This window comes from Leptonychotes weddellii, chromosome 4 (assembly GCF_054177405.1).
Source record: "Leptonychotes weddellii isolate Sample4059 chromosome 4, ASM5417740v2, whole genome shotgun sequence".
NCBI classification, from domain to species: Eukaryota; Metazoa; Chordata; class Mammalia; order Carnivora; family Phocidae; genus Leptonychotes; species Leptonychotes weddellii.
In genome coordinates, this window is record NC_138372.1 from 25,599,576 (window position 1) to 25,615,567 (window position 15,992).

A 15,992-nucleotide genomic window follows, 5' to 3' on the forward strand; every position below is an offset into this window, starting at 1 on the left:
CACCCCTCCACCCCCCCAACTGAGGCACAGGGAGGATGTGCCCCACCCTCACATCATCCTCATGGGTCCCCTTCCAGAGAAACACCTGCAAACGGCCCACCAATGCTCCCGTGGGGGACGCTGCTTTGAGGGATCCCGGCTTCATGGTGAGATCTACGAAGTGGAAGTTCTGGCTACCCTGGTCTAGAAGGACCTGGGGCCAGGGCCCTCCAGAGACACTGCTCCTCAGGCTGGGGTGAAGGGCCTGGGCCCAGTCTGGCTAAGGGGCAGCCATTTGCCTGGGTGTTTCCTGGGCCTACTGCTCAGCTCTCCAGGAACTCAGCTGTCCTGCCTTAGAAGTCTCTGGAGCTTTAAATCTGTCAACTATTCCGTGTGCTACCCTCCTAAGTTAGCACCAGTTCCCTTAGAACCGGCCCTCACAGGGAAGCTCAGTGAGGCAACAACGGGGCTGAAGGGAGGAGGCAGGGCACTCTATGGCAGGACATGGTTCAACATGGCGTACATACCATCAACCACAAAAGGAGGTGGATCACAAAGAGATGGTGCTGAGGCTCCCCGCCAGCTCAGCCTTCCCCAGTTCCACCCACTACAAAGCAGCTGAAGCCTGGCCAGACCAAGGAGGGGCCCATCACTCACACCCAGAAGTATCCCCTGCACGGAGGTTCACAGGCGCCCCAGGCAGCAGACACCCACACATGCCCAGAGCCAGAGCGAGCCTCCCATCCCCCACAAGCATGAGGGGCAGCGATGGAGCCCGCCCACTGTGCCCGCAACCTCGTCTGGGCTTCTTGCTGCAACCTCTGGGTTCCTGGAGAGATGGGCGACCCTGCACACCAGCCCAGTGAAGGCAGAGGGCAAGGCCAGTCTCCGCAAGCAGCCGGCAGCACAGCCTGGCCCGCCGGGCGTCTGTATGTGTACGGTAACAGCGGCAGCTGATGGCCGCAACGTGTCAGCAGCTTCCCGTGCCTGCGAGGAGCCGAAGGACTGTGTCTACACGGCAGGGTCACGCTGAGCCGATGGTGTCAAGATTCAAGCCGTCCCTGTCAGCAGCCCCTCCACCCACCCCCATGTTTTCTGGCTCCGTCCAAACAAACCAAACCAAACCAACAAAAAGTCCCTGAGTTCTGGACTTGGTGCAGACCTCTGTCTTCTGGACTTGACCTCTGGCAGTGTCTACTCAAGGCAGGGACCCTGCATCTCTGTTCAGCTCACATGGCACCTAGAAGTGAGCACAGAGCTCCCACCCATCTCTGGCCTCAATCCTATTGGCCACACATGTGTTAAGGGTCTGGGTGTCTAGACCCACACTTGACCCCAGGAGGGAGGGAGCAAAGAGTCTCGGCTGAGAGGACAGTAAGGGGGCACAATTAATATGGTTAGAGCAACGCATCTCAGGCTTTTTCACAGCACAACACAGACAGAACCATTTGTACGACACTCGGGGGTAAAAGAACATGGGACCCTAGCCGTCCTGTGCCTGACCCAGGCACCTGCAGGCTGAAGGGATCACCATCTTGATCCACATAACCCACACTGGCTGGGAACCTCTGAGTCAGAGCAAGTCAATCCTGGTTCAAACCCCAGCACCATCACTTAGTAGCGGTAAGATCTTGGACAAGTTACTTAGCAACTACAAAATACAGAGCACAACACCTACCTTACGAGGCTGGGCTAAGGATTAAGTAAGATAACCCATGCAAAAGGTTTAGCAGAGCACCTACCAGCATATTGTAAGCATGTGGTAGCTTGTGCTATTCTTAGCTTAAACACAGTAGCTTTGTATTTCTCCTACCCAAAGAGAAAGGGATTGTTACTTAATAGGCACTGAGTGGGGGGAGGGGAGGGTACCCAGAGGGAAGGCTTAAGAGACCTTGAACCTGCCACTGGGCTGTTGGCCTGGGGGGCGGCCCTGGGGGCTAACAGGGCTGTTGAGGAGGGGAGGGGTGCCAGGCAGCAGGAGAGGGCACAGGCACTCAGCGTCTCGGGCTCTCGCTCGGCTCATGGGTCCAGGGGGAAGCAGGGGCTGGAGCACGGGCAGGCAGGTACCAACCCGGGGCACAGTAAGGGACTGTCCAGAGTCTGGAATTAAGACCTAGTGCCTCTAGTCCGGGATGTGCATTTGTCAAAACGACTGAACTGTATAATGAAAGGATCTGTGAAACTCACCGTGTGTATATATATACCTCAATTTTTTTAAAAAAAGCAAGCTTTGACCTTAACCAAATGGTCAAAGTTAATATCGTCAATAACAGAACTGACATCATATTACTCCTGAGGCAACACCAATTTATGGTTATTATTTTGCCCCCAATGTATAGCCTGAATGTGATCATGAGACGAACCCAAATTGAGGGACATTCAACCAAAACAGGCCTGTATGCTTCAAATACACAGTGATGGGGATGCCTGGGTGGCTCGGTTGGTTAGCATCTGCCTTCAGCTCAGGTCATGATCCTGGGGTCCTGAGATCTGGCCCTGAGTTAGGCTCCCTGCTCAATGGGGAGTCTGCTTCTCCCTCTTCCTCTGCCCTTCCCGCGCTGTGCCCTGTCTCTCAAATAAATAAAATCTTTTTTTTTTTTTTTTTTTTGTGGGCAGTTAAGCAAGGTTTATTGAGCTAAAGCAAAGTGATAAATACAAAGCTCCCAAGGAAGGAGGGGACCCGAGGGGGTTGCCCTCAAATAAATAAAATCTTAAAAAAAAAACATTAAAACAGAACAAAACAGTGATGGATAAAGGAAGACTGAGGAACCAGTCTAGATCAGTGGAGACTAAAGACATAAGACCAGTAAATGCAGTGTGAGATCCTGGGAGTTATGACTGGGCAATGGACAAAATCTAAATACGGACTGTATGGATGTTAAATTTCCTGAATTTGAAAACTACACTATGGTTACGTGGGAGAACGTCCTTGCTCTTAGGTGAGAGATGCTGAAGAGTTTGGGGGTGAGGGGTCACGATGCCTGCAATTTACTCTGAGGTCAGAGACAGGAGAAAGTGCAAGCTGCTGGATGGAAGAGCTCCCAAGGCCCTGGAGGAGTCTGTTGTCCAGATTCACAGAGTCAAAGGGACTCCTTGTGGGGAGACACAGTCCCCAGTGGCAGGCCGGGGGGATCTCATCCTTGTGGGGCAGAGGCAGGCTGGGAGGAACAGTAGTTACGTCTAGAATGCCCCCGTTCCGCCCCTGCAAACATTGTGCTAAAGGGAAAAAAGAGGCCTTTGTGCCATCTCCAGGTCTGCCACCTGGTGGCGTCTTTCTGCAGCACATCTTCAAAGGGTTTCTCCCCGCACCAGGTGCAAGACGGTGGGACACTGCTCCCCATGGCTGATCAGGAAGGATGTAGGAACGACTCCACAGAAGACCCCACCTCAGCTACCTGAGTAACAGATTCTAGCACCTTGCACTTTCCCCTCTGCTCCAGGACCTGGGCCTGTAGTGTTTCTGTCTCTCTCCGCTGTGGAGTCCTCCGATGCCCTCTGGTCTTCAGGAAGAAACCCTAACTCCTCAGTGAGCCCGGCCAGACCCAGGCTACCTGTCCAGCCTCACTGCCTTGGCAGGGCCCCTGAATCTAGCCACACCAAATGACTCACAATTCTCTGAGTGTGCCGTGAACACCCTTGCCCTGCCCTCCTCACCCTGGTCGGCCCATCCTTCTCCCTCGGTCTTCACCGCAGCAAGTCCTTTCCTCCAGCTGCCAGAGCACCTGAGCGTACCTCCATTCCCTCCCACCGTCCTGGAACCATTGGTTTATCTGAGTCCCCCCACCGCTGAGGGAGCAACTCCCATTCACCGCTGCTTCCCTGCACCCTGCCCAGGGCCTGGCGCACTGCTGAATGAGAAAACGGAGTGTAGAGCTGTTTGTTATGCACCCAGAATGCATAAAACGCCATACTGGGGCAGGGGACAGAGATCACCCAACTGGAGGCCAGGGCTGGAGTGGGGCCCAGAAGTACAGACAGATGGTCCACCCGGCTTATGGCAGGAGACAGAATCCAGGATCAGAGAGACAGGGGATCACAGCTATAGGTACCTGGGCTGCAAGGGTGCTGGGAACCATTTGTCCAGGCAAAGTCCCATGTCAGAAATGCCTGGATGCCGGGGGCAGGGAGGGTGCCAGGCTGGCTGATCGCCAGGCATTGCGCTTAGACAGTGTTTGCTGCCAGAGAGCAGCCCCCAGCGAGGACTGAATTCATTCACGGCGTGCCTGAGGCCTGGGCCCAACCTCTCACTGGCAAAGGGACAGATTAGCCCCCTTCTGGCTGAATCCAGCAAAAAAGATCTGCTTTCCTGCAGCAAGATGTGGGCGCATGTGAATGAGGGCATTGCCTGCCCCCCTCACACCAGTGATCGGTCCGTTGGGTCACTCTAGGCTCGTAGTGTGAAGGTCCTTCTACTGGTCAGAAAAATTCCTAGCACTCTTGCTACCCCCAGAGAAGAGAACCTCGGGCTCGACTCTGCATTTTATCTGACTACACCTGGAAGGAACTACCAAGGCTTGAGGTGAGCAGTGTGAAATCTGAACGCATGACCCAGCTAAGATCTGTGGCTCTGCTTTGTAGACCAGGCCCCTCCATGCTCGAGGTCTGCCAATTCCCTCGAAAATTCCCCAGGCTCATTCCTGGATGGTGAATTTCGGACTCAGAGCCCACATGGGAGGCCCACACCCTCAATGACCTCTCACAACAACTAACTTTTGCACACAGCTCTGTAGCTTACAAAGCACTTTCCAATACATGATTGTAACTGATCCCCCCCCCACCACTACCACCAAACACAGCACTTTCTAGAAAAAGAAATCAAGACTCAGAGATACTGAGACCTGCCTAAAGTTACCTGACTGGTTGCTCAAAGAGAGGGGATGTGGACACAGGTTTTCCAGCTCTGAATCCCATGTTCTTTCTTCCTCCACTGTTCCTTCCCCACCTGATGATGGCTGCAGGCGTAGGAATGCCAACCACAGAGAGGACAGTACTCTCTGGGTTTCCTTATAAGCAATCATTCTCCTGGAATTAGGGAGCTGCAGCCAGAAAGCTGCAGGCAAGCAGGGAGAGAGGGGTTGTGCTTGTCCCTGGAGAAGGAGGTGTTTCCGGCCCCCAAGCAGGTCTCTCTGGAGAGAGGGGCTGAACTGAGGTGGGGTTACTGAGATATCCTACCAGCCAACAAGTTAGTGTCCCCCATCCCTCCGTGACCCAAGCCCTCTGGGAGCCATCCCTACTGCACCCCAATACTCACACATAGGTGTTTCTACCAGTGCTCCCAAATTCCCTACAGACCTGCTCTCCAACCACAAAGTCAAGTCAGGAAACCAAGAGGAATTCCGCAGCCCATGCAATCAAGTGTTTCAAACCATAGACCAGTGACCCAAATGCCAGCTGGGAGAGCAAGATGGATTTTGAGGTCAGGTAGGTCCGGGTTCAAATTCAGACTTCCGTCACTCACTTGCTTTGTTTCCCTGAACTAGTCACCTACCCTCTGTGAGAGCGAAGCCTAGAGACCCTGGCCAGCTTACCAGGCCCACAGGAGGCTGCCTGAGGCCTATTCTCTTTGCCTCCTGCTAGCTGGAGGGGAGGGGGCTCTGTTTGTCAGCTTTTCCTTTGAGTTTTAATGACAGCCACCCCTGAAGTAGGCATGAAAACCCTCTCCCTGGAGCCTGAAGGCTATGAGGAACCTCTCCAGGAACCCACTGGAAGCCATTTGCTTCCGAGCTCAGGATGGAGCTGGGGGATGGGGAGGCGGATTAGTAATCCCTTGGCTTCAGCCAGGACTCCCTGATGACAAAGATTCATGCATGCGTTGTCATCTTCACTGTTCCAAAACAGCGTGATGATTTTGCTCATTTTTAAAATGCAGGATATGTATAGCTCCAATTTGTCAAGAATCCATAACATCACATCATTCCCTAAACGTCGTGCTTTACGGCCTCGGGGGTACCAAGTGAACTGGCTGCTTCTACCACGAGAGTCTGCTCCCTCTCGTGGCCCAGGGTGAACCCCACGCCCTGAAGCCGCTCTGCTCTCGGGCATGTGGGGGAGTACCTGCAGCAGCCAGAGAGGAAGTGACTCAGCCCGGTGGCAAGTGGGAGGGGCGGCCAGAGAGAGGGCCCCGTGCCCAGCCTGCTCCCCCTCCGCACATCCGCACCAGACACGGCCTCTGTCACCGCCTCTCCCAGCAGGACTACAGTGTGGCCAGCACAGCAGTCCTGGGGCCGGCAGGGGCCCGAAGACCCCGCTGCTAGCAGGAAGCCCAGAGGCTGCAGTTCGGAGGTCCAGCTCCGGTCTCCTTTAGGAGGCAAGAGTCACATACAGGGAGATTACGTAATCAGTGATGTCCCTCTTCACCCCGCTGCCCCGAGGAAGTTCCCACTGGGCTCCTCTGTGGCCTCCATGAGGGCTGGGGGCGGAGAGACTGGAGGCCGAAAGGCCCCTGGCCAGAAGGATGTGTTCCCGAGTGATTCTGGGAGAAAGGGCTCCAGGGCTGTGCACATGGAGGGGGACCCGCGGTCCCCTCTGGGGAAAAGACAAACAGAAGAGAGACCAGTCCCTGCAGATGGGGCAGAGGGCTTCACCGGCAGCCACTCTGAGAGCTCCCAGAGCAGAATCGAGGGCAGCAACACCAGGCCTGCCACCAGCTCGCCCCTCCCGAAGGCCTCCGGAAGCAGCTGATGTGACAACAAATAATCCGTCACTGTGTGTGGGTGTCAGAGGAGGAAGGGACAGACTTAATAGCTCTTTCTGGGGCCGTGCTGCTCTGGTATCTCCCATCCAGAGAAGGAACCTGGGGAAGCAGCCAAGCACCCTGGCTTGGGAGACATTCCTGGTGGCCCCCTGGCTCTGGGCGGGGGGGGGCCCGGGGGGCGGCTTCTGCCTTGTGCAGCGAGGCCAGACCAGGTCACTGACAGCCCTCCCTTTTCATGCCTGCCTGCCCTGCTACTAAGGGGACCCATCCTCAGCTCAAACCATCGGTGACTGCCTTGTGTGGTGACTCAGCCAGGGAACCAGGCTTGCCACGGAGTCCCACGTGGAGTTCGGGTTCTTGCCACCCACAATGGCCCAAATCACGCAAGGAGAAAAGAGCAAGGGACTGAAGAAAGGCTGGCTGAGTCTGAGAGCCACCTTCGGGTCCACGGTGCAACCTGAATATGTTTCTCGGCCGGGCCTCAGCTCACCCAGAGGAGAGGGACGGCGCCGCCCCGCACAGGGTTCCCTGAGGACCGCCGGAGCCGGCGTGGGGGAGGTACCAGACAAATGTTGAGTTTCCTTCCTTCCACCCCAGATTTCCAGAGCGACAGACGGCAAAGCCTGGGCCAGGCCCAGGTACATGTGACTCTCTCTCTTTATACTGTTGTCGTTGTTGTTGCTTTTTGGGGGGGAGGGGGCAGAGGGAGAGAGAGAATCTTAAGCGGGCTCCATGCCCAGCACGGGGCCTGACTCGGGGCCCAATCTCACAACCCTGAGATCACGCCCTGAGCCGAAATCAAGAGTTGGATGCTCAGCCGACTGAGCCACCCAGGCGCCCCTCTTTAACTGTTTTTAACAGCGAAAATCACTATACCATCACCCTGTAAGAAAGGCAACTGGGACTGGGGTCAGCAAACTGCCTTGCCTTAATGGCCTCTCTCAAAAATGAAATCAATTAAATTTCACCACTTCCACAACGAACAGCACAGTTCACAGACGCTGCTGGATGCAGCTGCTCGGAGGGGCAGGACTGCAGAGGCTGACGGTGGGCCGGGCCGTCAGGGTGCCCCTCAGAGCCGTTCAGAGGGCAGGCCCACACGCGAATCTCACCTGTTCTGAGCCACCGAGAGGCCACAGGGCTAGTGCTGGGGTCCGTGAGCCACGCCGACAGACACTCAGTGCACGCACTGGGAGAGCATGCTCATCACATGTCTGCTTGCCTGCTTGTCTCCTGAGAGGGTGAGCTCCTAGGAGCGAGGCCTGGGCCTTGGCCACTTCAGAATCCCCTGCCCAGGCTCAGCAGGTGCACAGAAAGTACGTGTTGAAACCACAGCCAACAAAGTAAAAAAAAAAAAAAAAAAAAGCACACATCGGGCCCAGCCCTTCAGTTCTAGGGATTTATCCTACACATATATGCACACAAGTTCACAAAGATAAATGTGCTCAACGAGGGTCCCTGTAGAACCATGTATAACCGTAAAAAAACCACAAAAATCAAAACACGCATGCACACAGATATCCAGACAGGAAACACTCTACATGTCCACCAAGAAAGGACTGGTTAACTATAACACGTTCTATTCGATGGAATACTAAGTCCACACCTGCTGATAAAGATGCCTATGGTATATTACGTTAAAAACAAACAAACAAATAACAAACCAGCACTATTTGTATAATATGATCCCATTTGGGTAAAGAAAAAAAGATTATACATATCCTTGAATATGCACAGGAAATTTCTAGAAGAAACTCAACAGTGGATACCTCCAGGCAGGATGAGGGGCCCAAGGAGGGGAGAGAGAGTTTTATACTTTCCCACGTTGCTTAACTATTTTACCGTACACTACTATAATAATAATTTTTTTTAAATCTAAATTTTTAACCCATTAGAACCGTTAAGAGGAGTAACGGGCTCAAGGGCGGCCTCAGAGAAGGCACACCTGAGGGAGCATGGCATGGGACGCGTGTGGAAGTCTAAGTGTCCTGAACGCGCCAGCCGTGGGCCGCGGCGAGGCTACGTCAGGAGAGTCGGGCAGGAGGGACAGAAGCACCACTCTTGGTACACCTAAGCTCTCTCTCAGGTGGCCGCACACATGCTCATAAGGAACCTCCTACTTGCCTGCTGGCGTCCACACAGGCTGCGAGGACCACCAACACGTTCAAACTGGAGACCTCAGGACGCCTCTTCCAGGAACACCCCCAGACCTGCTAGCGAAGAGCTTACCTGGACCTCCCCAGAGCCGGCCCCGGGGTCCTGACTGCAGGCCAGGCACGAGGCTGAACCCGCACAGACAGTAGCCCCTCGTGTGCAATTCCCATTACTACCTTAGGAGCAAGGAGCATTGTGTCCATTTTACAGAGGAGAAGATGAAGCTGAAAATGGGCAGTGACTTGTTCAAGGTCACTCAGCTAGCGAGCGGCAGAACTGGGTTTTGAAGCCAGGTCTGATCTGAGCCTAGGCGCTTAACTTCTAGGTGAGATGGCTGAAAGCCTCCCTACCCGCTACCTACAGGCCAGGAGGGGGAGGGACCTGCCTCCAGGAAGGTCCCCAAGAAGGGACTGCTTCAGCTTTGCCGAAGACCCTTCCAGCTCTACAACCCCATGAGTCCAAGATGCCGGGTGGGTTGGACTCCCTGGGGCCAGAGCCTGCCCAGGATGAACGGCACAGCATGGGCTCTAGAGTCACCCAAGTGTAGGCCGGAAGTCTGGCTCTGCTCCTACCGGCTGTGAAACAGTGTACGGGTTACTTAGCCCCTCTGGACCTGGGGGTTCTCGTCTATAAAACAGACAGCCCCTCCTTCCTTAGATTCTGAGAAATTTTCAATAGGTACTGCAGAGTACTTAGCAAAGAACCTGGAAGGTGGTGGTAATCTGCCTTTTCTGGCTGCTTTCCTTCCTGTTCCTTCAGCAGGGACACACTGGGAGAGCAGTCAGAAGAGAATGCACCCTGGGGAACTCCCGCCAAACGCAGTACCTCCAGAAGCTCCACGCCGACTGCGAAAAGGAGCAGGACTCTTACTCTCTAGAGCTGGCAGATGCCAGAAATGGGGTTCCAAGAGCTCCACAGAATTTGGGGCCAGCCAGTCCTAAGGTCTCCCAAGGAACTGAGCTTCTCTCTAGAAGTACCTGCTGTCCCCCTATCAAACCTCAAACTAGCTCTGCCCCAAACCTAAAGACAAATGACAGGCACATCAGTCCTGCTCTTGCCAATTCCTGCTACAATGTCCAGGCCCCTTTCTTCTTCCTCCTGGATGCTTGGGTCACAGACTCTTTAAAAGCTAAACATCTTCTGTCTCTTTTGCCAAGTAGGTGGCAGTCTGTAAACATATTTAGAGTGGACAGCTTCGTTCTGAATAACAAGAGCCCTTCTCAGTTTTCTCTGGGGCTTTCCAACAACTAGAGTTTCTTTGAAATCGTCAGGCCTGTATATTACTGTACTGTGTAAGCTCTGGGGAGCCTGAACTCACTCCGAGCTAGACCACCATTAATCAGAAGAGGATGACCACCACAGGGCTGTAACCTCTTCTGGGGGAGGAGTCCTCAGTGCCCCCTCAGGAAGGGGCACCTCAATTCAAAAGAATACCTTTGCTTGCTGGAGCAAAATCAGGCTGCTCCAGTTTATTAAAAGGGAGCTTAGAAATTCTTTAAAAAATAATAATAATAAAAGGTACTCTTTGAAGCAGCAACCTCTCTTCTAGAATCCCGCAGATTCCTGCAGATCCCTAAGGTGGGCAAAATCATATGCATGCAGACGGTCACTACAGCTCTGTCTGGAGAGCTAAAGACAGAGAATCACCTAAGTTCATCGGCACAGAGCTTGCTGAACAAATTATACACACTCATAATGAAAAATGACCCAAACATCCACGTGCCAGAATGGAACCATGGCTAAGGCAGGAAGTAAATCAAAGCAAGCGCTACCATCCCTTCCCCTCCCAGATCTTGATTACAGAGCCGCTGTGCACCCGCAAGGCCCCAGTCTCTTCTGGAAGAAATGCTCTTGTTTCAGGTCACGTTCTCTTCTACCTTCTTGACCCCACAAACCCAAGGACAAAGCCTGTGAAAATCTCCCCAGTTCCAAAGGGCTTGTTTGAAACCCTGTCCCCCAGCACACGCTCTCCATAGCACAGTCAGATTCTGGTCTAGCTCTGCACTCCTGCAGAGCTCAGGGGGACAAGGGCATAGGGGCAGCTCCTTCTCATCTCTCTGGTGGCTCTGAGTCCCAGCGGCCTCTGGCAGACACCTCTCCTTCTTGAGATGAGGCTGCTAACCCAGCCTAGGGAGTCAATCCAATCTCAAATTCTCGTTCCAGATAAGGTGTCCCGGGAGTACTGGGAAAGCTGTCTCTCCCCTGAGGATACGCTGCTGTCCAGGACCCCATCAGCTGAAGCAGCGTGGAGAAGAGCTGCTCTGTAGGGCCATCCGAAGGCTGGAGAAATTATAGGAGTTTTGCACACTCAGCCAGTTGAGTTTCTGAAACACTGTACAAGGTCACCTCCCTGGGCAAATCTGGGCAGGGGCAAGGTGAAGAGAGGGAAGCTGCCTTTCTCCCAGGTGCCGACTCAGGCATAACCAGAGGGAAGCCTGGCCCGAAGCTGGACAGGGTGCCACAGACTTTGTAACTGATCCTCTCCCGTGAGATGTGCTCAGGTCTTACTGATTGTCTTCCAAGCCGCCCTATCTCTGCTCTATCATTCACTCTGTCAAACCAGGAACCTTCTCGTCACCTGCCACCACTGCTCCTCCCTCAACCATCACTTCCAAACATTCCCAGAGTCTGACTGATTTCTCCCCAAACAGCTCTGATCTCCATCTGCCCTTCCTCTCCTTCCCAACTGCCTCTGCCCTGATCCAGGCCCGGCACGAGCACGCGCTCTGACTGCTGCAGCAGCCTCCCTCTGCACTCCAGACTCGCTCTCTCCCCAGTCCACTCTTTCCCCGCAGCTAGAGGGCTCTTGGGAAGACGCAGGGCTAACAGTACTTCCTCCACTTAAAACAAAGCATCCCATCGCAAGAGAATAAGAAAATAAGAAGTTCAAGCATCTTAGACTGGCGCCTACCTCTCCAACACATCCCACAGCCAGGTCCCTTCACGCCCTGTGCCAGAGCCTCTCTGGTTTCCAAAGTTGCACCCACACCAGCACGCATCCCGGCCTGCGCCACGCTGCTCCCCTGCCCGGGGTGCCTCTGAGCCCTTGGAAAACTCTCCTTGCCCTCTGGGAGCCAGTTAAGCTCTAAGGGCTCTCCAAAGTTCTCCCCAATCTCCTCCTCCTCCCTTGGTGGTTCCCGCTACATGCTAGACAGACTGCTATGAGACTTGCCAAACTATGCAAGTGTTAATTGGTTAGGAGTCGGCCTCGTCCCTGCTGGACTGCAGGTTCCTCCAGGCCAGGGGCTGCCTCTTCATCCTCCTTCTGCCACATACGGGGGCTCGTGTGTATGCAACTGGGGTTCTGGATTTTGAGCTACTACACACATCAATGTGTGTGACGCTTCTTGAGGATACTAATTCAGATACCAGACCAGGGTCACTAAGAGGGACACACAGAAGAAACTCTACATACCTTTTTTCTCATGAATACTTTAAAATATGATTTTTTTTTTCCCCTCAGCACTCCTTCTGTTTCTTAAAAAAATGGTTCTTTCAAAGAGCTGGGCTGAATCATCCGCATAGCTCCCATACAGACTGGGTAAACTCCCCACAGATTTCCTTTTCAGAAAGAATACAATAAAATTCTGTCATCTTGTGATCCCTCAGGACACTTCTGACAGCTCATGGGACACAGTTCCAGTTGAGACTAATTGCTTCAACTCTTTCTTGGAAGTTCTTTCCTACAGTCTGTAATAGCACTTACCAAGTATTTCTCATTCAGTGTGTGCTAAATGTTCAACTTGCAACATCTTACTTAATCCTCACAACTGCCCTCCTAGGGAGGGGTCTTGATGTCCCCACTTTACAGATGACAAAGCTGGGCATGGAGAGAATAAGCTACCTCTAGCGACCAGCAGGGCTGGGATTGGAAGTCAGATCTGTCTTACTGCAGAGCTAAACAGGCTCTTAATGAGAACAGTTTGCTGCCTTTCCAGGTCGAATGAAAGACACGGGAGCAAGGGCAGCACCCTGTAGGATAGGCCTTCTGAGAGGGCAGCCTTACCTCCCTAGCTGCTCAAGCGACCTGCGACCCCAGGAAGAGAGGGGCACATGCAGTAGGCACCCCTGTGCTGGGCGAAGGAGCCCAGAGCAAGGCAGGGAGCTTGACACCTGCCACCCTCTGCCTACAAGTGCCTTCTCGGCAGGGACCCCCCACCCTGGCACGGACTCTCCCCGCTCAGGGGCCTGCGGTGGCCTCTTGAGAGGAATCCAGTCCTTTAGGGTCTCCCCTCCTCGTCCCTCCTCTGCTGGGACTGACTCCACACAGATCATTCTAAAACACAGATCCAATCATGTCACTCCTCTGCTTCAAAACCTTTTCACTGCCCTTGGCATAAAGTCCTAACTTGTTAACGTGGCATTTCTTTGTCAACGGATACTGCCTTACCTTGCACCATGTTGACTTTCACACCACCATATGGAACAATCTGAGGCTTCTGGAATAAACTATGCGTGTACTCAGGGGCGCCTGGCTGGCTCAGTCAATGGAGCGTGCAACTCTTGATCTTGCGGTCCTGAGTTCCAGCCCCATTTTGGGTGTAGAGATTACTTAAATGAATAAATTAATTAAAACTTTCCATTGAAAAAACAAACTATGCGTGTACTTATCTCTAAGTAGAACACCTTACCCTTTCATGCTCACTGGCTAAGCCTTCCCATCCTTCTAGACACAGCTCCACTGTCATCACCTCTGCCAAGCCTTCCCAGGATCCGCCCCCCACCCAGGCTGGGCTCCCACGGCCCTCTGTGCCTGCTGCTGCTAGCTTTCTTACACCTTATTTCAACTACTTGTTTACAGGTCGGTCTCCTTTAACCAGGCCACCAGCTTCTTGACATAAGAATAAGAGCTAACATGTATCATGTGACAGACATGGTTCTGTGTATTTTACATGTGTTAACTTTTTTTTTTTTTTTTAAGATTTTATTTTTAAGTGATCTCTACACCCAGTGTAGGGCTCGAACTCACAACCCTGAGATCAAGAGTCACAAGTTCAGGGCACCTGGGTGGCTCAGTTGACTAAGCATCTGACTCCAGCTCAGGTCATAATCTCAGGGTTTTGGGCTCAAGCCCCTGCACAGGACTTCTGGCTCAGTGGGGAGTCTGCTTCTCCCTCTCCCTCCCCACTTGTGTGCGCGCTCTCTCTCCTCTCCCTCCCCCCCCCACAAATAAATACAATCTTAAAAAAAAAAGTCTAAAAAAAAAAAAAAGAGTCACAAGCTCCACTGACTGAGCCAGCCAGGCGCTCCTACGTGTGTTAACTTTTTTAATCTTCACAACAACTCTATGTTATCACCCCTGTTTTAGAGATGAGGACACTGAGGCACAGAGAGGTTATACCACTCTCCTACTGTCACACAGCTAGAACGCTGCAGAGCCAGAATTTGAACACAGGGAGTCTGGCTCCAAAGCCCATTCTTCACCACTATACCAGAGAGTCCTTGCTTCTCCAGGCAAAGACACGGTTGTTGTCATGTGGGGAATGAATGAATAAATGAGGGCTACCTCCCGAAACCGCTCATATAGCAGGGCGGTCAAGGAGTCCCGGAGCAGCTCACAAGCACTGTTCACAAACAAGGATTCTCAGGCCATACAATTACATATTCTGCTCTTCCTTATCTCATGCAAAACTAAGCCAAGAGGGAAACGTGCCCAGCCCAGGGTGACGACCTTCTTCCCCAGTGCTCTCAAAACCAAGCAAAGCCAACCGGTTTCTCCCGTGACTTAAAACAGAGCAAAGTCTATCCTGCCACCAAAGGCACCTGTCATCTCTTCCTTCCGCCAACAAACGGGCATCAAACCTAGGGAGTGGGGGTTGGCAGAGAACGCAGGATCGGAAATCCCAAAGCCCTTACCCACGGCCCGGAAGGTGTGGCCGAGTGGCGTGGGAATGGGCGGGCCTGACCCGGCACGGCAGGTGAAACTGACCACAGCGGCGTGCTATCTTCTAGGAAAAGGCCGGCCAAACGTAGCACTGGCAGCCAGGTAGCTCTGACCCGCACCTGAACGCCTCCCGCGATGCCCAAATTTCCCCAGCTAAGACGGGTGAGAACTCCTGGAGGGAGCCCTGGCTGGCCCGCCCTGGGGAGTCGTTCTAACTTTCAAGTCCCTCTCGGGATCGGGAGGAAAGCATGGAGAGGCAGAGGGTGTCTCGGGGAAAACCTAGCTGAGTTCAAACGCCGGTGCCCTCACTCAGTGGCAGAATGACTCCGGGCAAGGCTGGCAGTGCCCACCTCCCAGAGCTGCGGCCGGACCCGAGGCTCCCCGCGGCCGCCCGGTACCCAGCGCACAGCAGCCCCCGCCCCCCGGGAAGGGAAGACCCCAGCAGAGGAGGGGGCGTTCGCTGTTGCCATTTCTGTCGCACCCGGATGGCCTCGAGCTGTCACCCCGGTCCCACCGCCACGGCCGCTGAGGCCCGCCCCGCTAACCCGCACCCCCCCCGCCCGGCTCCCCGCTCCGGGACCCCCGCCCTCACCTTCCCCCGGTGCTCAGCGCTGCTCGCCCATAGTCCGTAGCCCGGAGCCGGGACTGCTCGGCGCTCCGTCCCGGGGGGCCGGGGCCGGGCCGGGGGCGTGGGAGCCGCTCACCGCCGCCTCCCAGCGCAGCCACCCGAGCCGCCACCGCCGCCGCCGCCTCCCTCCATGGCTGCGGCGCCGCCACCTGACAACGGAAGTGACGCACCGCCCCCTCCTCTCGGGCCAGAACCGCAGCCCCACCCCTCTCCCCCGACCCCGCCCCTCGCCTGTGTCTGCAGCCCCGCGGCCTCGGGATTGGGGCGCCATCTTGAGAATGGGCGGAAGCCTTCAGGTAGGAGGCCGGAATCCGATTGAGGATTGGCCTCAGGGTGGGATCTGGGCCGAAATCTGTGAAACGATTGGGGGCTGAGACCCTAAAGGGGCGGTACTTACCGCTCATCTATGTCTGCGGCAAGGCTGGGACGCGCACACCGCCCCCGCCCCAACTCCGCAGGACCTCGCGTACCCTACCCTCGCCCTGCAGGGTTGGGAGAAGTCTCCCGCAGTTGGAAGATCGGCCAGTTGCAGTGTATTTGTCAGAAAAATGGCTCTTCCTTGATCCCCATTTCTCAGTTTCTGGAGCTCTGTGCGGAGAGCGCTGCAGTTGGGCTCAATAAAATGACAGGAATTCCTGTCTCAGCTCTCACAA

General features: G+C 54.3%; 1 long non-coding RNA gene across 1 annotated transcript; it reads left to right on the plus strand.

Annotated features, from left to right (window-relative positions):
* Window positions 1-14,728: 14,728 nt before the first annotated feature.
* On the plus strand, window positions 14,729-15,992 carry LOC145721239 (uncharacterized). The gene is made up of 2 exons (XR_014144801.1): window positions 14,729-14,873; window positions 15,031-15,992. It is a non-coding gene; the product is annotated as an uncharacterized LOC145721239 (long non-coding RNA).